Source organism: Oryza glaberrima, chromosome 2, assembly GCF_000147395.1.
Source record: "Oryza glaberrima chromosome 2, OglaRS2, whole genome shotgun sequence".
NCBI classification, from domain to species: domain Eukaryota; kingdom Viridiplantae; phylum Streptophyta; class Magnoliopsida; order Poales; family Poaceae; genus Oryza; species Oryza glaberrima.
The window spans coordinates 23,761,387-23,778,484 of record NC_068327.1 but is presented as its reverse complement, the minus strand read 5'-3'; the positions used below and the strand labels follow the sequence as shown (position 1 = coordinate 23,778,484).

General features: G+C 41.6%; 1 long non-coding RNA gene across 4 annotated transcripts; it reads right to left on the bottom strand.

The window, feature by feature from the left end:
* Window positions 1-10,621: 10,621 nt before the first annotated feature.
* On the bottom strand, window positions 10,622-13,822 carry LOC127761965 (uncharacterized). Of its 4 annotated transcripts, none has more exons than XR_008015336.1 (4): window positions 13,359-13,822; window positions 12,850-13,250; window positions 11,530-11,713; window positions 10,622-11,213 (listed from the first exon to the last, which is right to left on the bottom strand). It is a non-coding gene; the product is annotated as an uncharacterized LOC127761965 (long non-coding RNA). The 4 variants fall into 4 exon arrangements; XR_008015337.1 differs by having other exon boundaries at window positions 11,530-13,015; window positions 13,082-13,250; XR_008015338.1 differs by having other exon boundaries at window positions 11,530-13,007; window positions 13,082-13,250.
* Between the last annotated feature and the right edge of the window lie 3,276 nt (window positions 13,823-17,098).

Below are 17,098 nucleotides of genomic sequence, written 5' to 3'. Positions count from 1 at the left end.
GGGGATTCTTTTTTTTCTTTTTTTTTTCAGATCTGGGGCTAAAAGTTTGCCAAACACTTTTGATGGGTCTGTAACTCCAATAGGAGCTAGCTCCAACTGGAGTAGGAGTTTGGAGCTGGGAGTTGGAGTTTGGAGTCCTACTAAACGGGGCCATAACTGATGTTCAGATGGAATACTTCGGATCTGCCGTTAGCCCGTATATCAATATCATCAACCCAAACGGACAAACCATGCATTTGCATGGAATAATTTGTAAGTTTTGTTTTGCCCGTAAAAATTCCGTTAATCCCGATTTAAAAGGCCAGTAAAGGCAAGAAAATACCCTTCACAAAAGAATAGGAAAAAATGCTATAGGGAATTATAGAAAAAAAATCAAAATAATAAGCCTAGTTTTTTTTTTCTGAATACAAGAATATGGAATACAGCTGTAGAAAACTAATTATATACCCCGCAAAAAAAAAGACTAATTATATTATCAGTGACACAATATGGTTCTACTCGATCCCTCCCTCCTACTAAAAAGACAGTCAAACTTTGACACAATCTATAAAACTATTATTTGATTATAAATTTCTCATATACAATATTTGTAGCAACAAAATCTTAATCGTAGGAAAGTAAATTCAAATATCAATCCAATGATATTATTTTCATAAAATAAAATTTAATTTACAATAAAATAATTGTTAAACAAAGGATCAGGAAAGGAGAGTTTCAGAGGGTCGGAGTCTCACAAGCAAAATATTAAAATACATGTGCGCCTCATTTAGTGGAACGGAGGGAGTAGTAGTAGAAAACCATAAATTCGTAGGTATAATTGAGGAAAATACAGGTTGCACAAAGGATATCTGTAATCTATATTACACATTATATCTACTTTTCACCAACAAACTAGTAGTATGTCCGTGTTAACGCTATGATAAAAATTGATATTGCAAAAGCATTGGTACTTTCAGCAATCGAACAGATAGTTATATAGTTTACATTACCACTGAAATTTTTCCGCAAAACATTATGCATTACATATTGGTTGAATCTAACATTTTGCAGTGGGTACTAAATACACAGACAAGACAAGCCATTCCTATTTTAGACAGAAATCAAGCTTCACTGTAATTTCCATTGAAGATAAAAATGGAAAATAAACATAACTTCTGAGCATGCAACCAGCTTTCAATATGGAAAGAAATAAATCATTGCAGTGAAGCCTCATTTTTATTTTCATACAAAATAAAAATTAATGTAAATATCAGAAATTCACTGAGTAGAACCACAGCAATATCTTTACATTAGATGAACAATATCACATTGTTCTTGATGAAAATACATCAATATATATTGTGGTAACACCTAGTAGGTTCAATAAATAAAATAACTTAAGATCTTGCAACATGTGTCACTAATATTTCACAAAGTGGAATAATTGCCATGTAATTTGTCTATTCTTCACTTGGAGTTTGGTGATGCTCCGGTAGCTGGTAGCTGGCGTTTGAGTGAAAATAGCTATAAGGGAAAAGATTTGCCATATTCTCACCAACCTGAAAGTGCAACATAAAATGTTTCTTTGCAAGGTAATACGTATCGATTGTGATGAAAAGAAAAAATGCTCTCGCGTGGAAAATTGAAAAGGATTCTCTCACTAGTAGAGAAACGATTTTTTATGGGTTGCCCAAAAAACACAATAGTCCCGGTTCACCCATAAACCGGGACTAAAAATCATTTTAGTCCCCGTTTAAAATGAGATGATCTTTAGTCAGTTGGTAAAATCATCTTTAGTCCCGATTCATTCAGTGTCAGGCCGTGGCAGGCGCCATAGTATCTTTAGTCCGGGTTGTGTCGAAACAAATTTTCGGCAATATGAAAAGGGGGTAGCGCACGAGACCTAAAAGTGGATGGATGCAGAGACAAAGGATTTAGACAGGTTCAGGCCCTCTCAATGAGAGGTAATACCCTACTCCTGTTTGGGGATTTTAATCCACCGGGTGTAGTATAGATCTGACGATCTAGTTGTCTCATGCCCCTAGAGGGGGCTCCCTGCCCGTCTTATATAGGTTGGGGGGCAGGGTTACAAGATAGAAACCTTAACCAATACGGTATCGGTTTCCTAAATCTACTTTACAATCTTATCAAACCAGGACTTTAGGCCGTTTCATAATATACAGGGAAACGTAATACCCAAGTCATGATCTGTTACATATTATATATATATAAGTTATCCCCTATAACTAGTCGGATAACAATGCCGTGTGGGTATGGGGTACCCATAATCTCCACAGTAGCCCCTGAGACCTTCACAGTCGGAAAGATAATCTTCTCTCAAACTAGATTACTCCAAAGCCGAGTGCTTCAATCATCTTCGCCATGATCTCCCGAGTACTTTTTCCAAATCAGAAGACTGTGGAGGGCTGAAAAAATAAAGTCAGGTGCATCGACTAGATGCACCTAATAGGTGTAACCCCCGATTATGTGGTTAATTGAACAAACCAAACATATAATCAAGGAATAAATAATCTAACCAACCGAGTGGTTTCGATAATTGTAGTCAACCAAGCGACTTAATATTAATATGTAGCATATGCGGTGTGAATCCCTGAATAATATGATCCAAGTGATATACCGACTGCTTTGTAAAATATGATGAGTGTAACCTAAAGTTGGCTACATTATTGAAAATTCACATAGCAAAATAGCTATAAAGAAGCTTGTATGTTGTGAATAAAGAAATTTCTAAAGTATTGGGCATACGCCATGCGCACACTGCTTTAACAGATGTGCTTAAGTCCCTAGAAGACACATGGTTCCACCACACCTGGAAATATATGGCATATGTGGTATAAAATCCGAGTAAATAAACTCATAAAGGATTTACCAACCGCCTGGAAAATGACCACAATATATAATCAGCCTAAGCTATAATATTGGTCAATAAAAATGCACACTTACGTGGCAAAAAGCAATGATATTGTATCCAATCAATTGCTTAAAAACCCAAACAACACCATGACTATATAAAAAAGTCAGCGGGGCAGCTATATAAAGCTTTACTGTTTGACACCTTTTAAGATGCATTGTACCAACTCCCAAAAAGTTGAGTAACTGCGGTATAAAAGGATTTTAAGGTATTGGGCACTTGATCACGCGCACTTTGGCCTAAGCAAAAAGTGCCTAAGTCCCTAAAAGAACGTGACAGGCCACACCTGAAAATATGGGCTGCAGACATATTAGGCCTAGGCCAAAAAATATGCCTTCGACACCCTTTAAAGGATGACGCATATAACATGCTCCCGAGTAATAAATCTTCTGGGTAATATAGACCAAGCGTAGCTCATATGAATAGCTTATGATCTGAGTGGTTATCCCTTATGGGATACTCCAAAATAGATATAATAATTGAATCCCGACTAGCGCAAGTATTTGGTTGATAACCCTTACGGGGAATAATAAATTGTCTAGTCTTTGAGCGTAGAAAATAGACCATGATCATGAATTCATGTTGCATGTATCCAGAATAAGTCCAAATTGAAGGTATGATACTTGTGTTTGAGCTAGTAAGCCCCTGATCATATAGCTTGTCCTTCTGTCGTAGTTACAATGGTCCATTGATAGCAGCTGACGCAGTTGGCATAGAGACAAGACGACCAATATAGAGATAATATTACCCACCAGAGATAGCAAAAATATTGGTGGCAGTGAAGATAGTGATACCAATCAAAAGTAATGAAGTTGCACAACCGTGGAGGCGAAGAAACCAGTCGGCAGCAGTCAGGTCAGCCAGCAATGAAGATGAAGGCGCCCAGCGATAAAGTTGTGCAGCCATTGCAGCGAAATAATCAGTCGGTGACAGACGAGGCAAATCAGAGGCGATGACGAAATCCACCAATCATGAAGATGAAGAAAATAGTTGACGACGACAAACGCAACCGACATGATGAAGATGACGATGTCGGTGATCCAGTCAATAGCTGTGTAGCAACCAAAGACGCTCATCAGCATTTGCATAGTAGGTCAACCGTGAAGGTGAAATAATAAGTTGGCGAAAACATAATCATCCATTAGCAACAGCGGAGATGTCAGGGTCGATGAAGCAGAGGTGCTGGTGATGATGTCAGTGACATAAAGCTTGTCAAATTTTGAGCCATGTATTTGTGTAGCCCCCCGACTCTTTGGTTAGTTGGGAAACAACTGAACATAGAGTCGAGAATTATAGCTTCTTGTCGTCGAGTAGTCATTGTTTGATTGAAGATATGTGTTGAAGATGTCCAAGTAGAAATCCTGAATATTGGAGAGCCACTTGTTGTAGTAAAATAACACGGCATCGCATGCCGAGATGTCGAAGATCTTCTGACGTCATGGTTGATGAAGTAGAAAAACTTGCGAAGTAGCAGCAAATGGGTTTGCCGGTGCCGAAGATAATAAAGATGAAGTCGCTCCACCATGATGACAAAGTTGCATTGCCGTGATGAAGTGAACACGAGTCGGCGGCAATAGAAGCAAACTGGTAGTGAAGACGCGCAGTTGTGAAGATAAAAGCACCAATAGACGGCGGCATAACCAGTCGGCAACGGTAGACGATGATGTCCATCAGTAGTGGTAGCTGTATAAACCAGACATAGAGGTGAGGGCACTAGTCAGCAGCAGACGAGACGACCGGCGATGAAGACGATAAGGCCAATCAACACTGGCAGAATCATGCAGCCATGGAAGTGAATAAACTAGTCGGCAACAGACGTAGACAGCTTGCGTTGAAGATGATGACGCCTATTAGCGGTGACGGCGACGTAGCCAGCCGTGAAGAAGATAACATCAGTTGGCGTCATAACAGGCCAGCCGTGCAGGCGAAAACACCAGTCGGCGGCGGACGAGGCGGCCGGTCGGTGAAGACGTAGACGCCTAACAACGGCGGCATAATAGGCCAGCCGTGCAGGCGGAAACACCAATCGGCGGCGGACGAGGCGGCCGGTCGGTGAAGACGTAGACGCCCAACAACGGCGGCATAATAGGCCAGCCGTGTAGGCAGAAACACCAGTCGGCGGTGGACGAGGCGAGCCGGTCGGTGAAGACGTAGACGCCCAACAACGGCGGCATAAAAGGCCAACCGTGCAGGCGGTGACACCAGTCGGCGGCGGCGAAAGCAAGCCGGTGGTGATGTTCTGACTGATCCATTCCTGGAGCGTAAGAGATAAGCTTAAAGCCATGAATCCCTTTTATGCATATCTGGATCTGGATCCTGCAGAACAAACATATAGGATGAGTAGTATCTGATATAAATATAATACTCGAGGAAAATTTCAAGTATATTAAAATATTTATGAATATATATTTCTCCTCTTGTCAATTTTGATTTCCCCGAGCAGATGACTCCGTACGTTTAAACACTCTGCTCGACTAGTCATAGCCCTCAAGCATCGGGAGTCGGCCTAGGCACTTCCTAAACATGCATATGAGTGACATGAGTTCGTCATTAATAGAACAAAGTTTCACGAATCAAAATTTACTACTCGGGTACTTTTGCAATTGTTAAGAGTAGAAAATAAATTATCTTATCTCTATGCTTTTGATTTGTTCCGAGTAATACTTAGCACCTTGCGTTACTCGGTCCATCCAACGAGCCCCCGGGTGCTAGGAATCGGCCCAAAGACAACTATCCATTGACAAACCAAACGGAAAGCATAGGAAGATGGAACTCCATAACTTGATAGGCACTTTTGTACTCAGATTATGTCGCGAGCAATCAAGATAAATATGATGAAAATTGTTGAAAAATATGATATAACATCTGTAGCCCCCGATTCACTAGTCAACGGCGAACCAGTTGATATAGTGAGGCAGAGGAAAAGGAAAATATCATATAAAGAATGAAATAAATGATGACTTAGCTTTTAGTATTCCCGTTGGTGACAGCAGAGGTAGCCGATATGGGAACAACGTCGTCCGTCAATGGCAATGAAAACACCAGCCATAGAAGCAGCTTGAGGCGACTGACGATGAAAGTGAAGACGCCCATCAACGGTGGCATAATAGGCCAGCCGTGCAGGCGGAAACACCAGTCGGCGGCGACGAAGGCCAGCCGGTCGGTGAAGACGTAGACGCTCAACAACGGCAGCATAATAGGCCAGCCGTGTAGGCGGAGGCACCAGTCGGCGGCGGCGAAGGCAAGCCGGCTGTGAAGATGAAGACGCCCAGCAATGGTTGGAAAACGTTAGGATATGTCCTCACACACGTTTGCTCCCAATCTGCTCGCACGCATGTATATATGTGCATACGGCAGAGTGCAAATTATGTGTGTGAGCAGCTGGCTCTAGCCAGATCAGGGCGAAGTCAGCCGGATGGATAGGCCAACGATGATCTCATATGCAAAAAATGCCCAATATATTAATCAGACTGATTAGGAATAGCAATTAGCAATAACGTATAGATATTATATGCTATATATATTGATGTATGCATGCAGCATATACGCATGCTAATTTGCATGTCCATGCATCTGAAAGTATTGCATGCCACTGTGCGTGCATCTGCCCCTGTAACCGACAGTCCTTCAGCATGATGCCGTCGTCGGAGATAATCATGGAGCCGTCGAACACCAGTATATGCACGCGAGAGAAAAAGAAGAATCAAAGGGCAGATCAATCTATGATTAAAAATAATATCATAATTATAATAATAGATTGGAACGATAAATCAGCCGATGTCGGAAAGCAGTTTTTATCCATGCATGCATGTGTTTTTGCGTGTAGATGCAGAGCCGATCCTTGCATGTCCAAGTGCATGTGCTGACGGGTGATTGCTATCCCGGCGAGTAGCTGTCTTCACACGGCTGATAGATGGCTGCGGTGGATGACGCGCTGCTACACGCCTCCGCCGAGGCGCCGAGTCCGCGTCGAACTTGAAACGTCCCGTCTGATCTCATCGGAATCAATCTCACCGAGTATAACAGAAAACGGCGACGACGACGACGACTGGATCGGCGGCTCGATTGCTATCCGGTGCATGTGAACATCCGTCGCTCCAGCATGCCTGTCCAGATAGCAGTGGTGACTCCCGTGGCCGACCTCCATGCAGAGCAGTACGATCAAGCAGGGTTGTGCAGGCTGGTAGCTGGAGACGTGGCCGATGATCTCTTGGATACAGACGATTTTTTTGGCTACGGACTGTATAGCAGCTCCAGCCGGCATCTTGGCGAGTTGCATCTTGAGGATTCACCACCATTGGTGACGTCGGAGATTGGAGCGATTCAATTTGCTGAGGTTGATTTTCCTTGCTAGATTGAATCTGATTCGGCGACTTCTAATTGGCTCCGTCTCACTTCTTGATAGATAACTCGACGCACCCCTACCTGCCGCGCCAAATTGTCGAAACAAATTTTCGGCAATATGAAAAGTGGGTAGCGCACGAGACCTAAAAGTGGATGGATGCAGAGACAAAGGATTTAGACCGGTTCAGGCTCTCTCAATGAGAGGTAATACTTTACTCCTGTTTGGGGATTTTAATCCACCGGGTGTAGTATAGATCTGACGATCTAGTTGTCTCATGCCTCTAGAGGGGGCTCCCTGCCCGTCTTATATAGGTTGGGGGGCAGGGTTACAAGATAGAAACCTTAACCAATACGGTATCGGTTTCCTAAATCTACTTTACAATCTTATCAAACCAGGACTTTAGGCCGTTTCATAATATACAGGGAAACGTAATACCCAAGTCATGATCTGTTACATATTATATATATATAAGTTATCCCCTATAACTAGTCGGATAACAATACCGTGTGGGTATGGGGTACTCATAATCTCCACAGGTTGGTATAAACAACCGGGATTAAAATTCAGCATTTTAGTCCCAGTTGTTTATACCAACCGGGATAAAGATTAAAAAAACGCGTGCGGGATTGGAAGAGAAAAAAAGGCGCGTGGGAGGCCAAAAAAATTTCTCTATCTCTCAATCCCTCGACCTTATCTACAGAACTCCAACTAGTACTCATCCTTCTCCTATATCTTCCTCCTCTCCTACAAGCTTATCCTCTTCTCCTCCTCCCTCTTCCTTCTCCTCCCCCGGGCCGTCCCTCTTCTCCTCCTCCTCCCCTTTCCGTCGGCTGGCGGCGGCCGCCGGATGCGGCAGGCGGTGGCCTGCGGATGCGGCAGGCGGTGGCTGGCGGCGGGCGTCGGGATGCGGGAGGACGCGCGGGCCGTAGGGGGATGCGGCGGGCGGCGGGGCGAGGCCGTCGGCTGCAGGCGGCGCCGTGGCCGGCACGGTTGCGGGCGGCAGTCCGGCGTGGCTGCGGGACGAAATTTGGGGATTTTTTTAGATGGTTTTGTGTTGTAAATTTGGGGATTTTTAGATGTTTTAGTTAATGATTCTGTGATGTAAATTTGTTGATGATTTTATAATGTTTGTGTGAATGATGTGGATGATTTTGTTGTTGATTTGTGGATGATTATGTGAATAAGGATGTTTTTATTGAGTTTGGTTTGAAATAAATATTCAAATAGAAAAAAAATGAAAAAGGAAAAAGGAAAAAAAGAAAAAAGAAAAAAATCTTTAGTAGATGGCTGTGTCAGTCACATGGCATCTTTAAACCGGGACTAAAGATGATGATCTTTAGTCCTAGATTTTCTCTCCCGATTTGTTACCCGGGACTATAAAGGGTTACAAACCGGGAGAATAAAGGGTTACAAACCGGGAGAGATTATTCCAAACAACTTATCTCAAATGGTTTGTAGAAAAAAAATTTAACAATACCAAGCTAGCGCCAACATGGCTTTGCATAACATACTCCCAGAGTCCCAGTGTTCATGGAAGTCGAGGCAAATTATCATAGGGTGTACAATATCTCAGCACCTTAAAGCCCTTGCTATCTTTAAGCTTAACAAAAATATTATCCCTCAAATAATTCCTAGGGTGACATACATTCTAAACACAGAACTAAAAACTGGAGTCATTACCTCACTTCTTTTTTGACAAAGTTGTGATCAATTGAAGTGAAAAATATTCATTCAAACTCATTTGTTTTTCTGTGAAACCATGTGTGGTTATAGTTCTTTTGTATTGGAAAATTGACCAAGTACCGAAAGTACAAGAAGTGTGTGTAGACTAACATTGGTTAGATTGCGACATCTATAAAAAACAACGGTCGGTCGTTTGGTTCAGGTGTGTGCAGGTGATCGAAGTCGATCTTGGTCAATGGTGGATCGGGACTAGACTCAGGGAGGAGTTGAGGTCCAGAACGATCAAAGATGCCGGATGACAAGATTGGACATGAGGTTACACACGGTGGACGGACACCGTATTAGAAGATCTTCGCAACGGGATTCACATGGTCAAGTGCAAATGCCGGGTTCTCGAAGAAAATGGAGAATGGAAGAGGAACAGTACTTCGAAGTACTGTAGCATGCAGGGCATGCCCTGGCGTGTACATGCATAGGGCAACTGGGCAGGCATGGGCTGCTAGCTTGCACACATGTGCGGGGCTGCTAGGTGGCGCGTGCGCGCCAACAGCAAGCACCTCCCTAACTACTCTATAGAGTAGTATTACCTCCCTAACTAATCTATAGTACTAGTAATAGGTCCGTGCTAATGCTACGGCGATATTTTATAACGTGAATCAAACAATAATCAACATACAAAGCTAAAATAGCTTTCTTGCAGAATTTACAAAATTCATGTGTGCAGATATAACAAGGTATATGATGATCAGCCTACTGAAGATTAAAACAATCATATCAGTAGCATGACTTAACATTTGTGGTCTTCCAGATTAACAATCAAATACAAAAATCATGAGTCTTTAGAAGCTGCAAACTCATAGAATCACCTCTAGCTCTAGCTCTAACAAGTATTTACAACAGATTCTGTGATATTCATCATCTCAAATATTAATGAGCTCACCTGTCAAAAAGTATATAGTGGTCAACATAGATGAATGAGTATAGCAGCATGAATCCAACAAGCAAACCGTACAAATAAAAACATCGCAAACGATGGTAATATTTTTTTTTAAGTCGGATCACATATAAGCAAAATGATTTTTAAAATGAGCAATGCTTGTAGGGGTAGATAATAAAGATATTAGTGCATCAATTCACTTCAGCCCAAGTTTAAGAACAGTTATGGATTATTACAAACTTATACCCGATGAAAAAAACAAGTTTTTGTTGTGCAGAGCATATCTTGAATTATTTTTTTAATTTACTCAATATGTTTATTTCGGAGCACATTATAATAATGTAGCAGACCGTTGCATAAGGATGCTAATTAATTGTTTTAAGCACAACATCAAAATGTCACCTTTTTGTCAAATAAGTTTCTAATATGACAAATGACTTCGTTACAACTTACAAATGGTTACGCTTTACTATGCAATATATATGAATGATTTTTTTTTTAACAAATATGCTAGCAAGATTCGTTTAAAATCAAAGCAACCTCATGTACCTAAATTGCATCGTAGAAGTTACTAAGAATAAACAATTATGCACGATTTACCTCGCTACCTCATCAGCACACCCAAATTCTGGAAAAACAATGCCATTTTTTTTCTCCAAATGAGAGATATCTGCTTATTTATATTAAGCAACCAAAACTCCAAAAGACCATGTATATTTTGATAATCAAATATAAAGTGAGATAATTTTAAGAAATTAAAAATGTTAGATGGAGAGATGTATATAACACCAGTGTCAGATCCAAGTTGTCTTTTCTACTCCTATGTACAGAATGAAAAATTTTCGTCTCCTCGATGTGTTGCGTAACACCCCATATTTAACAATCACAAAGAGAGTCAGCTCAGGCAATTCGATCTAAACGTCCATAGTCACAACAAGCATCGAAAGAGCGGTGTCATGATATAAAACTACTGGCATATGCCGCAAAGACCGGAATAGATTGGCCATCTCAGACGGGACCAGCACAAGCTACAACCTCATTGAGGACTATCTAAAAAGCTTTATCCACATTTGTCGTCTCAAACACACAAGTCTCGCTGAAGGATAGACTCTTCATTTCAACAAACCTTGTTGCATCCTCCAAGGCTACAGATCGGAGATGCTTTAGGTCAATCTTATCTCTAATGAGCATGATGAAATGTTGGAGTCGGCATGTTCTTGGAGTTCCATAAGAAACATGTTCAAATTTGCAAAAGTTATGGTCTTCTGTGACATCATAGACAAGCAATGCTCCCATGGCACCCATAGTGGGCGCTTGTGATCGTCCGGACGATATCACTAACATCACAAAAAAAAAATGCATGGGGTTATAGTGTTACATGGAAACATACAACATCAAATCTATTGTAGCTAGATGACGAGCCACCCTCCCATGAAAATACACATTTATATTCGTAAGGATCTGTGACTTGTAAAGATTTGAAAGGTTATCTAACCTGCGCAGATATTTTAGGGCAGTAAAGTACAACATTTTGCAGATAAACAGTCCATGTATTGCAAAATTAGTGTTTTACGAGTTATCTAATGAGGAATTGAGGCAAGAGTTATCTAATGAGGAATTGAGGCACCAACAGCAGATGGATCGCAAACTCACCTTAGCAACAGTAGCAGAGGAGGCCAATCAGTTGTCCATCCAATGCAGTGGAATGAAAAGTCACCACTTGTCTGTAAAATACTATGCGAAAGGCTGAAATGCCCACACAAACAGCGTTTTCATGTTCATCTATTTTTGTATTTCCTAGTATGATCAATCACTGTTGCCATTGTTTGAACTCCTCCTAACCAACAAAAAATAAATATATAACTGTAGCTAACATAAAAGATCAGATGATAGAGAAAATAAAAGGCTTTCGCTTTCTGCATATATGTTACATTGCAGCATACAACAGTGCACAAATCACAAAATTCTTACTAAATAGCAAGATTTTCTTGTATGCTTCACTTTTCTAGAGTAAAATCTTAGAAGTACATCAACAAACATCAGTAATCCCATGTAGATTTATGTTTCAGATGATAGAGAAAATAAAAGGCTTCCGCTTTCTGCATATATGTTACATTGCAGCATACACCGGTGCACAAATCACAAAATTCTTACTAAATAGCAAGATTTTCTTGTATGCTTCACTTTTCTAGAGTAAAATCTTAGAAGTACATCAACAAATATCAGTAATCCCATGTAGATTTATGTTTCAAGTAACATTGATATTTTGATTGAATGAGCAGTCAAAATCATATCTGCAGTTTATATCGGACGCATATACAGCTTAACGAAATTTTCTTTTACCTAAAAGTCTAAAGTAGGAAGAAAGTACACAAACTAAATCAACCTAACTCTCAGATCAGACCAGTATTGAAGAACCAAGCTAAGCACCTATTCATTTTATGGAATGCCCAAGTAAAAAGCTATGGTGAAAAAGTGCAGGGGTATCATGTTAATCACTTTAGAACATCGGCAAAGCATAGATTTGAAGCAAAAAGAGAAATCCCCCAGCATGAACTATTAGTTGTGCACTGTGTGAAATAAAATACCCGACCTGTGACCAAGCAAAATTTTTACCAAGTACATGCAAATGCACAGAATCTAATCGACTGAAACATTACCAGACAATGCCCTGACTGAGGTAACACTGACATCCATTAATCTCATCTAGATCTTGTCATAATATAATACCGAGTTCATTCCTCATGTAAAATGTCAATAAATGAACACAAAACATAAATACAAAACAATAGCGGGCCATAGTATGTTTTTTTGAACAATGAGGCAGTAATAAGTTGTTATAAAACTTGTTTAGATTAATTTTTCAGAACAGTTTGACACATGACTGCATCACTTTATTTGTTAAGATAAATGATATTTTGCAGTGACTCAAATTAAGCAGGGTTAAACTATAAACAAATTATATTTTCTCACACTACTGTAGGGTCCACAGAAAAAAGCCTCAAGCTTCCTGTTGGATGATTTCCACAGAACTCGAGGAGACATTCAAATTGATGGATCTGGATCAGTGCACGCCAATCACATTGACTGTTGAAGACCAAGACTACCTGCTCCTGTGTGACATTCAGGTACTGCAAGACTACGTGGAGAAGGGTTGACACAATCTGCATCTGTTAACATCAGAAGAGCTAAAAACATTCAGTACCTGCAGGCTGCAGTTGGAACTTGTCAAACTGATATCCCATGTGAGAACCATCGTAAAGCCTGGATAATTAGGAGAGACTCTGAAGGCATTGATTTTATTTGCATAGTTTGTACTACACTTTAACCACCTCGGAGGAACTTGACAACACTTCAATTTCATCATCTTCTACCTGTCAAAGAAAAATAAAATGGCCATTTATGTGTTTGCAGGTGTTTGAGCTTAGGTAATGACCATAGACGACAACAAGACCACTCCATGACAGGGCAGGCTCACTCACTCCACTGTCCACTCCATGATCCAAGAGCTCTGCGGCAGCTGGTCGTCTTCGAGTCTGGGCAGAGGGTGATCTTCGTGGACGGCATGGATGGTGGAGAGGGCGCAGTGATGTGGACGAGTCGACGACAGCGATCTGGAGGCGGTCGCGGGGAGGGGCGCCATCGCGCTGGCGGCGTCGATCTGGAAGCGGTCGGCGGGGAAGGGCGCCGTCGCGCTGGCGGCGTCGATCTGGATGCGGTCAGCGGGGAGGGGCGCCGGCGATGAAGACGGGGCGTCGGAATCGGCGGCGGCAGTGGCTGCGCTGCGATTGGTGTGAGAGGGATGGAGCGAACAACGGTGGCGCTTGACACGGCAAGGTGGTGGCGGCGGCGGCGGTGATTAGGGTTTGCCCGGGGGAGGGGGGGCGGCGCTAGCGGTGGCAGGGGAGGCGAAGGAGCGCTGTTGGGCGAGGGGAGGCGGAGCGCGATCTGGGCACCGCGAGTTGTAGGAAGGAGAGCGCGTGAAGGAGGAGAGATGTGGGCGGCGTGGGTACGTGGGACGATATGAGGCGTTGGATTGGATGGCTGTGAACCGTTGGATTTGATGAATGAAGTATGAAGGATGTAGGACTGTGTTGGTGAATTATAAGGTAGAAGATAGATAGATTAGTTAACACCCACTTAACACTAATTACGAGTAATTAGGGAAAAATTTTCGGGAGATTTTTTTACTAATAGATTGAAAAATTTTTAGTCAGATTTGAAAACTTTTGATTTAAGATTTAAATTTTAAAGTCAAATTTTGAAAACTTTCCACTCGGATTTGAAAACTTTCAAATCCAGATTTGAAAGTTTTAAAAACTTAAAATTTGAGATTCGAAAACTTTCAAGTCTAGATTTGAATGTTTTGAAAACTGTCAACTCGAGATACGAAAACTTTCAAGTCTAGATTTGAAAATTTTAAAAACTTTCAATTTGAGATTTAAAAATTTTCAACTCAAGATTTTAAAACTTTTAAGTCCAGATTAAAAATTTTGAAAACTTTCAACTTGAGATTTGAAAACTGTCAACTCGAGATTTAAAAATTTTAAAGTTAAGATTTAAAAATTACTACTAAACTAATCACTAGTAAAAATAGGGAATCTATCCGTACGGCAGGAATAACAAACAGCGGAAAAAAAAAAGAAACGACGGCATAAAAAAAAGAAAAGAAAAGAGAAACGTAAGTGCGTGTGTGTATGGGTCTCAGTGGGCCGCGCCGGCAACGCGTACGCGCGAGTCAGCGTTTCCCCACATGTGCTGCCATGGTTGGTGGCTCGGATTGGACGATGTGCTGGACTAGTTGGCTCGGTGGTGCAGCCCAACTTGCTAGCTTGCTTCCACGTGGCCCAAGCTGGTTGGCAGGGAGGCCAAACCAGCCTCGCCCAGGCACGTGGCTGGGCCATGGTGCTGTTCGGCAGGGAGGCCAGGCCGAGCAGGCCCAAGACAAGACGACGGCCCACGGCATCGACACGATTTTTTTTTAAATAATATGATTTTAATGAAAAATCGTAAAAATATAGTCGGTTAGATGAAATCGTAAGTTTAGCACCCTGTCAAACATCCGTGATTCGATAGGGTACCTATCGAACAACTACAGATACTCCTAGTTCGATAGGTGATAAAATAATTTTTAAAAAGAGGAAAAACACTGTAGCGCACTGTAGTTGAGACCCTATCGAACTTGGCTGTTCGACATGCCCCTGCCAGCCACTGTAGCCGAGACCCTATTGAAGTTTGCTTGTTCGATATATCCTGCCGGGCACGGTTCATGTACTTTTTTTATTTTTTTCCCATGGACGTATCTATCAAACTGCCATAGTTCGACAGGTACTGTGTTAAATTTGCATAATGGAACTCAAACAACACGGAGAAAGTTTTTTTTTTTAAAAAAAATAGGAATATCAAGTGAATCAGGAATGGAGTATGTGTGCTGAAACTTGATATTAGGGGATGAAACATGCATATTAGGTAATATTGGCTGAAACCCCGATACTATCCTTATTATACCTAATTGCATGCTAGTTTGTATGGCTCTAAGCACGACTAGGGATAATGCATATCAAAGTATGAAAAGAAACATGCAGTTTAGATAATCAAGTAATTAGATACTTTTCAGGATGGTAGATGCTTTAGCTAATCAAATCTAGCAAGACAATTTAACCAAAACCAGCATAAACCCTAAAGCGAGCAACATCCGATAGAGCTAAATTGAGAAGCTAAGAATAGATTATCTAAGACATATGATAGTAATGACTCGCGATGTCGAACCTAACACGTCTAGCCCCGATAGCGCGGGCCATTGAGACGGGTTACCTCTTGTGAAGAACTCGCCAGAAACAAGAAAAGTAAAAGGGTAGCGATGCGCCGAAATTATATTGGACTGGCTCCCTCATTACAATGCTATGGGGTTCATATTTATATCCCGAGTACAGACTTAGTCCATTATAGACACGACTCAAACCTTTCTAAAATTAAGATACAAACAAGATCATATACGGCTATCTCTTACCAAATCTCAAATAAACCGACTCAATATCCTAATTAATAGATACAATTATCTTAATTGAGCTCTATTTCTAATTGGCAATGACGGTTATCCCAATCTAGGCCCATACCAAGCCCAAGTCATGTGATATCAGCTGTATCGGCCATCGGCTTTATCAACCTTGATCAATTTCATGCCCTGTTTTTAACCGATACGGTATCCAGACGATGCACAACCCGACTCCAAGCTCAGTTTGATTCAAAACCAAATCCGCTTCGATCTTCTTCTTTCTTCTCCGAATTTGATGCCAAATTTCGTTGTTAACAGTAGTCCGACTTGGAAATCATTTCGATATCACACCAAATTCGCTTCGATCTCACACCAAAGCGCATCAATCTTCTTCCTTCTTCTCCAAATCTGATGCCAAATTCCGTTGTTAACAGCCGCTGGGGCAAATGACAACACACTCGCAAACTACTTGCCGGTCGCATTGAAAAGATTTGTTCGATCATGGCTAGTTCATCTCCCGTCTCACTCAATCTCTTCCTGGGAGGATCTATGGCAGCAGTTTGTCGCCAATTTCCAAGGGACAAATAAACGTCGTGCGGTCGAGGACGACCTCCATGCTCTAACTCAAAATCCAGATGAATCTTTAAGGGACTATATACGACGATTCAACGAATGCCGAAATATGATCCTATAAATCACCAATGCCTCCGTTATACGCGCGTTCAAATCAGACGTCCAAGATCGTTCCACAACCCAGGAGTTGGCAACAAGATAAATCATTTATGCTCGGAAGTAATTCAAGATCATCGACAGATGTGCCCATGCAGATGACACCCTCAGGAGAAAAGAGGGAAAAAGCAAGGCGGGTGACAAGAAGAAACCAACTAAAAAAGATGCATCAGAGTCTTGCAAGAAGAAGAACAAAAGGAACGGGAAGCGAAAAGCAGGGATCGAGGTTCTCGTCACCGACCAAACGGACCCACCCACTAAATGCCCAGCCCCTCAAGGAGATGAACCTCGACGACAATGGTACCCAATACATAAATCCAACATTCATACTCTGGAAGAATGTCAAGTCTTCACCAAAGCATTGGCAAGATAGCTGGCCGCGGAAAAAGGAAAGCGAGTTCGTGTGGTCAAGAGGAGCACTGATGATCTCTCATCCGAAAATGAACTTGTGTTCCCAGATTGTGACCTGCATGTCACACATATCTTCGGAGGCTCCAC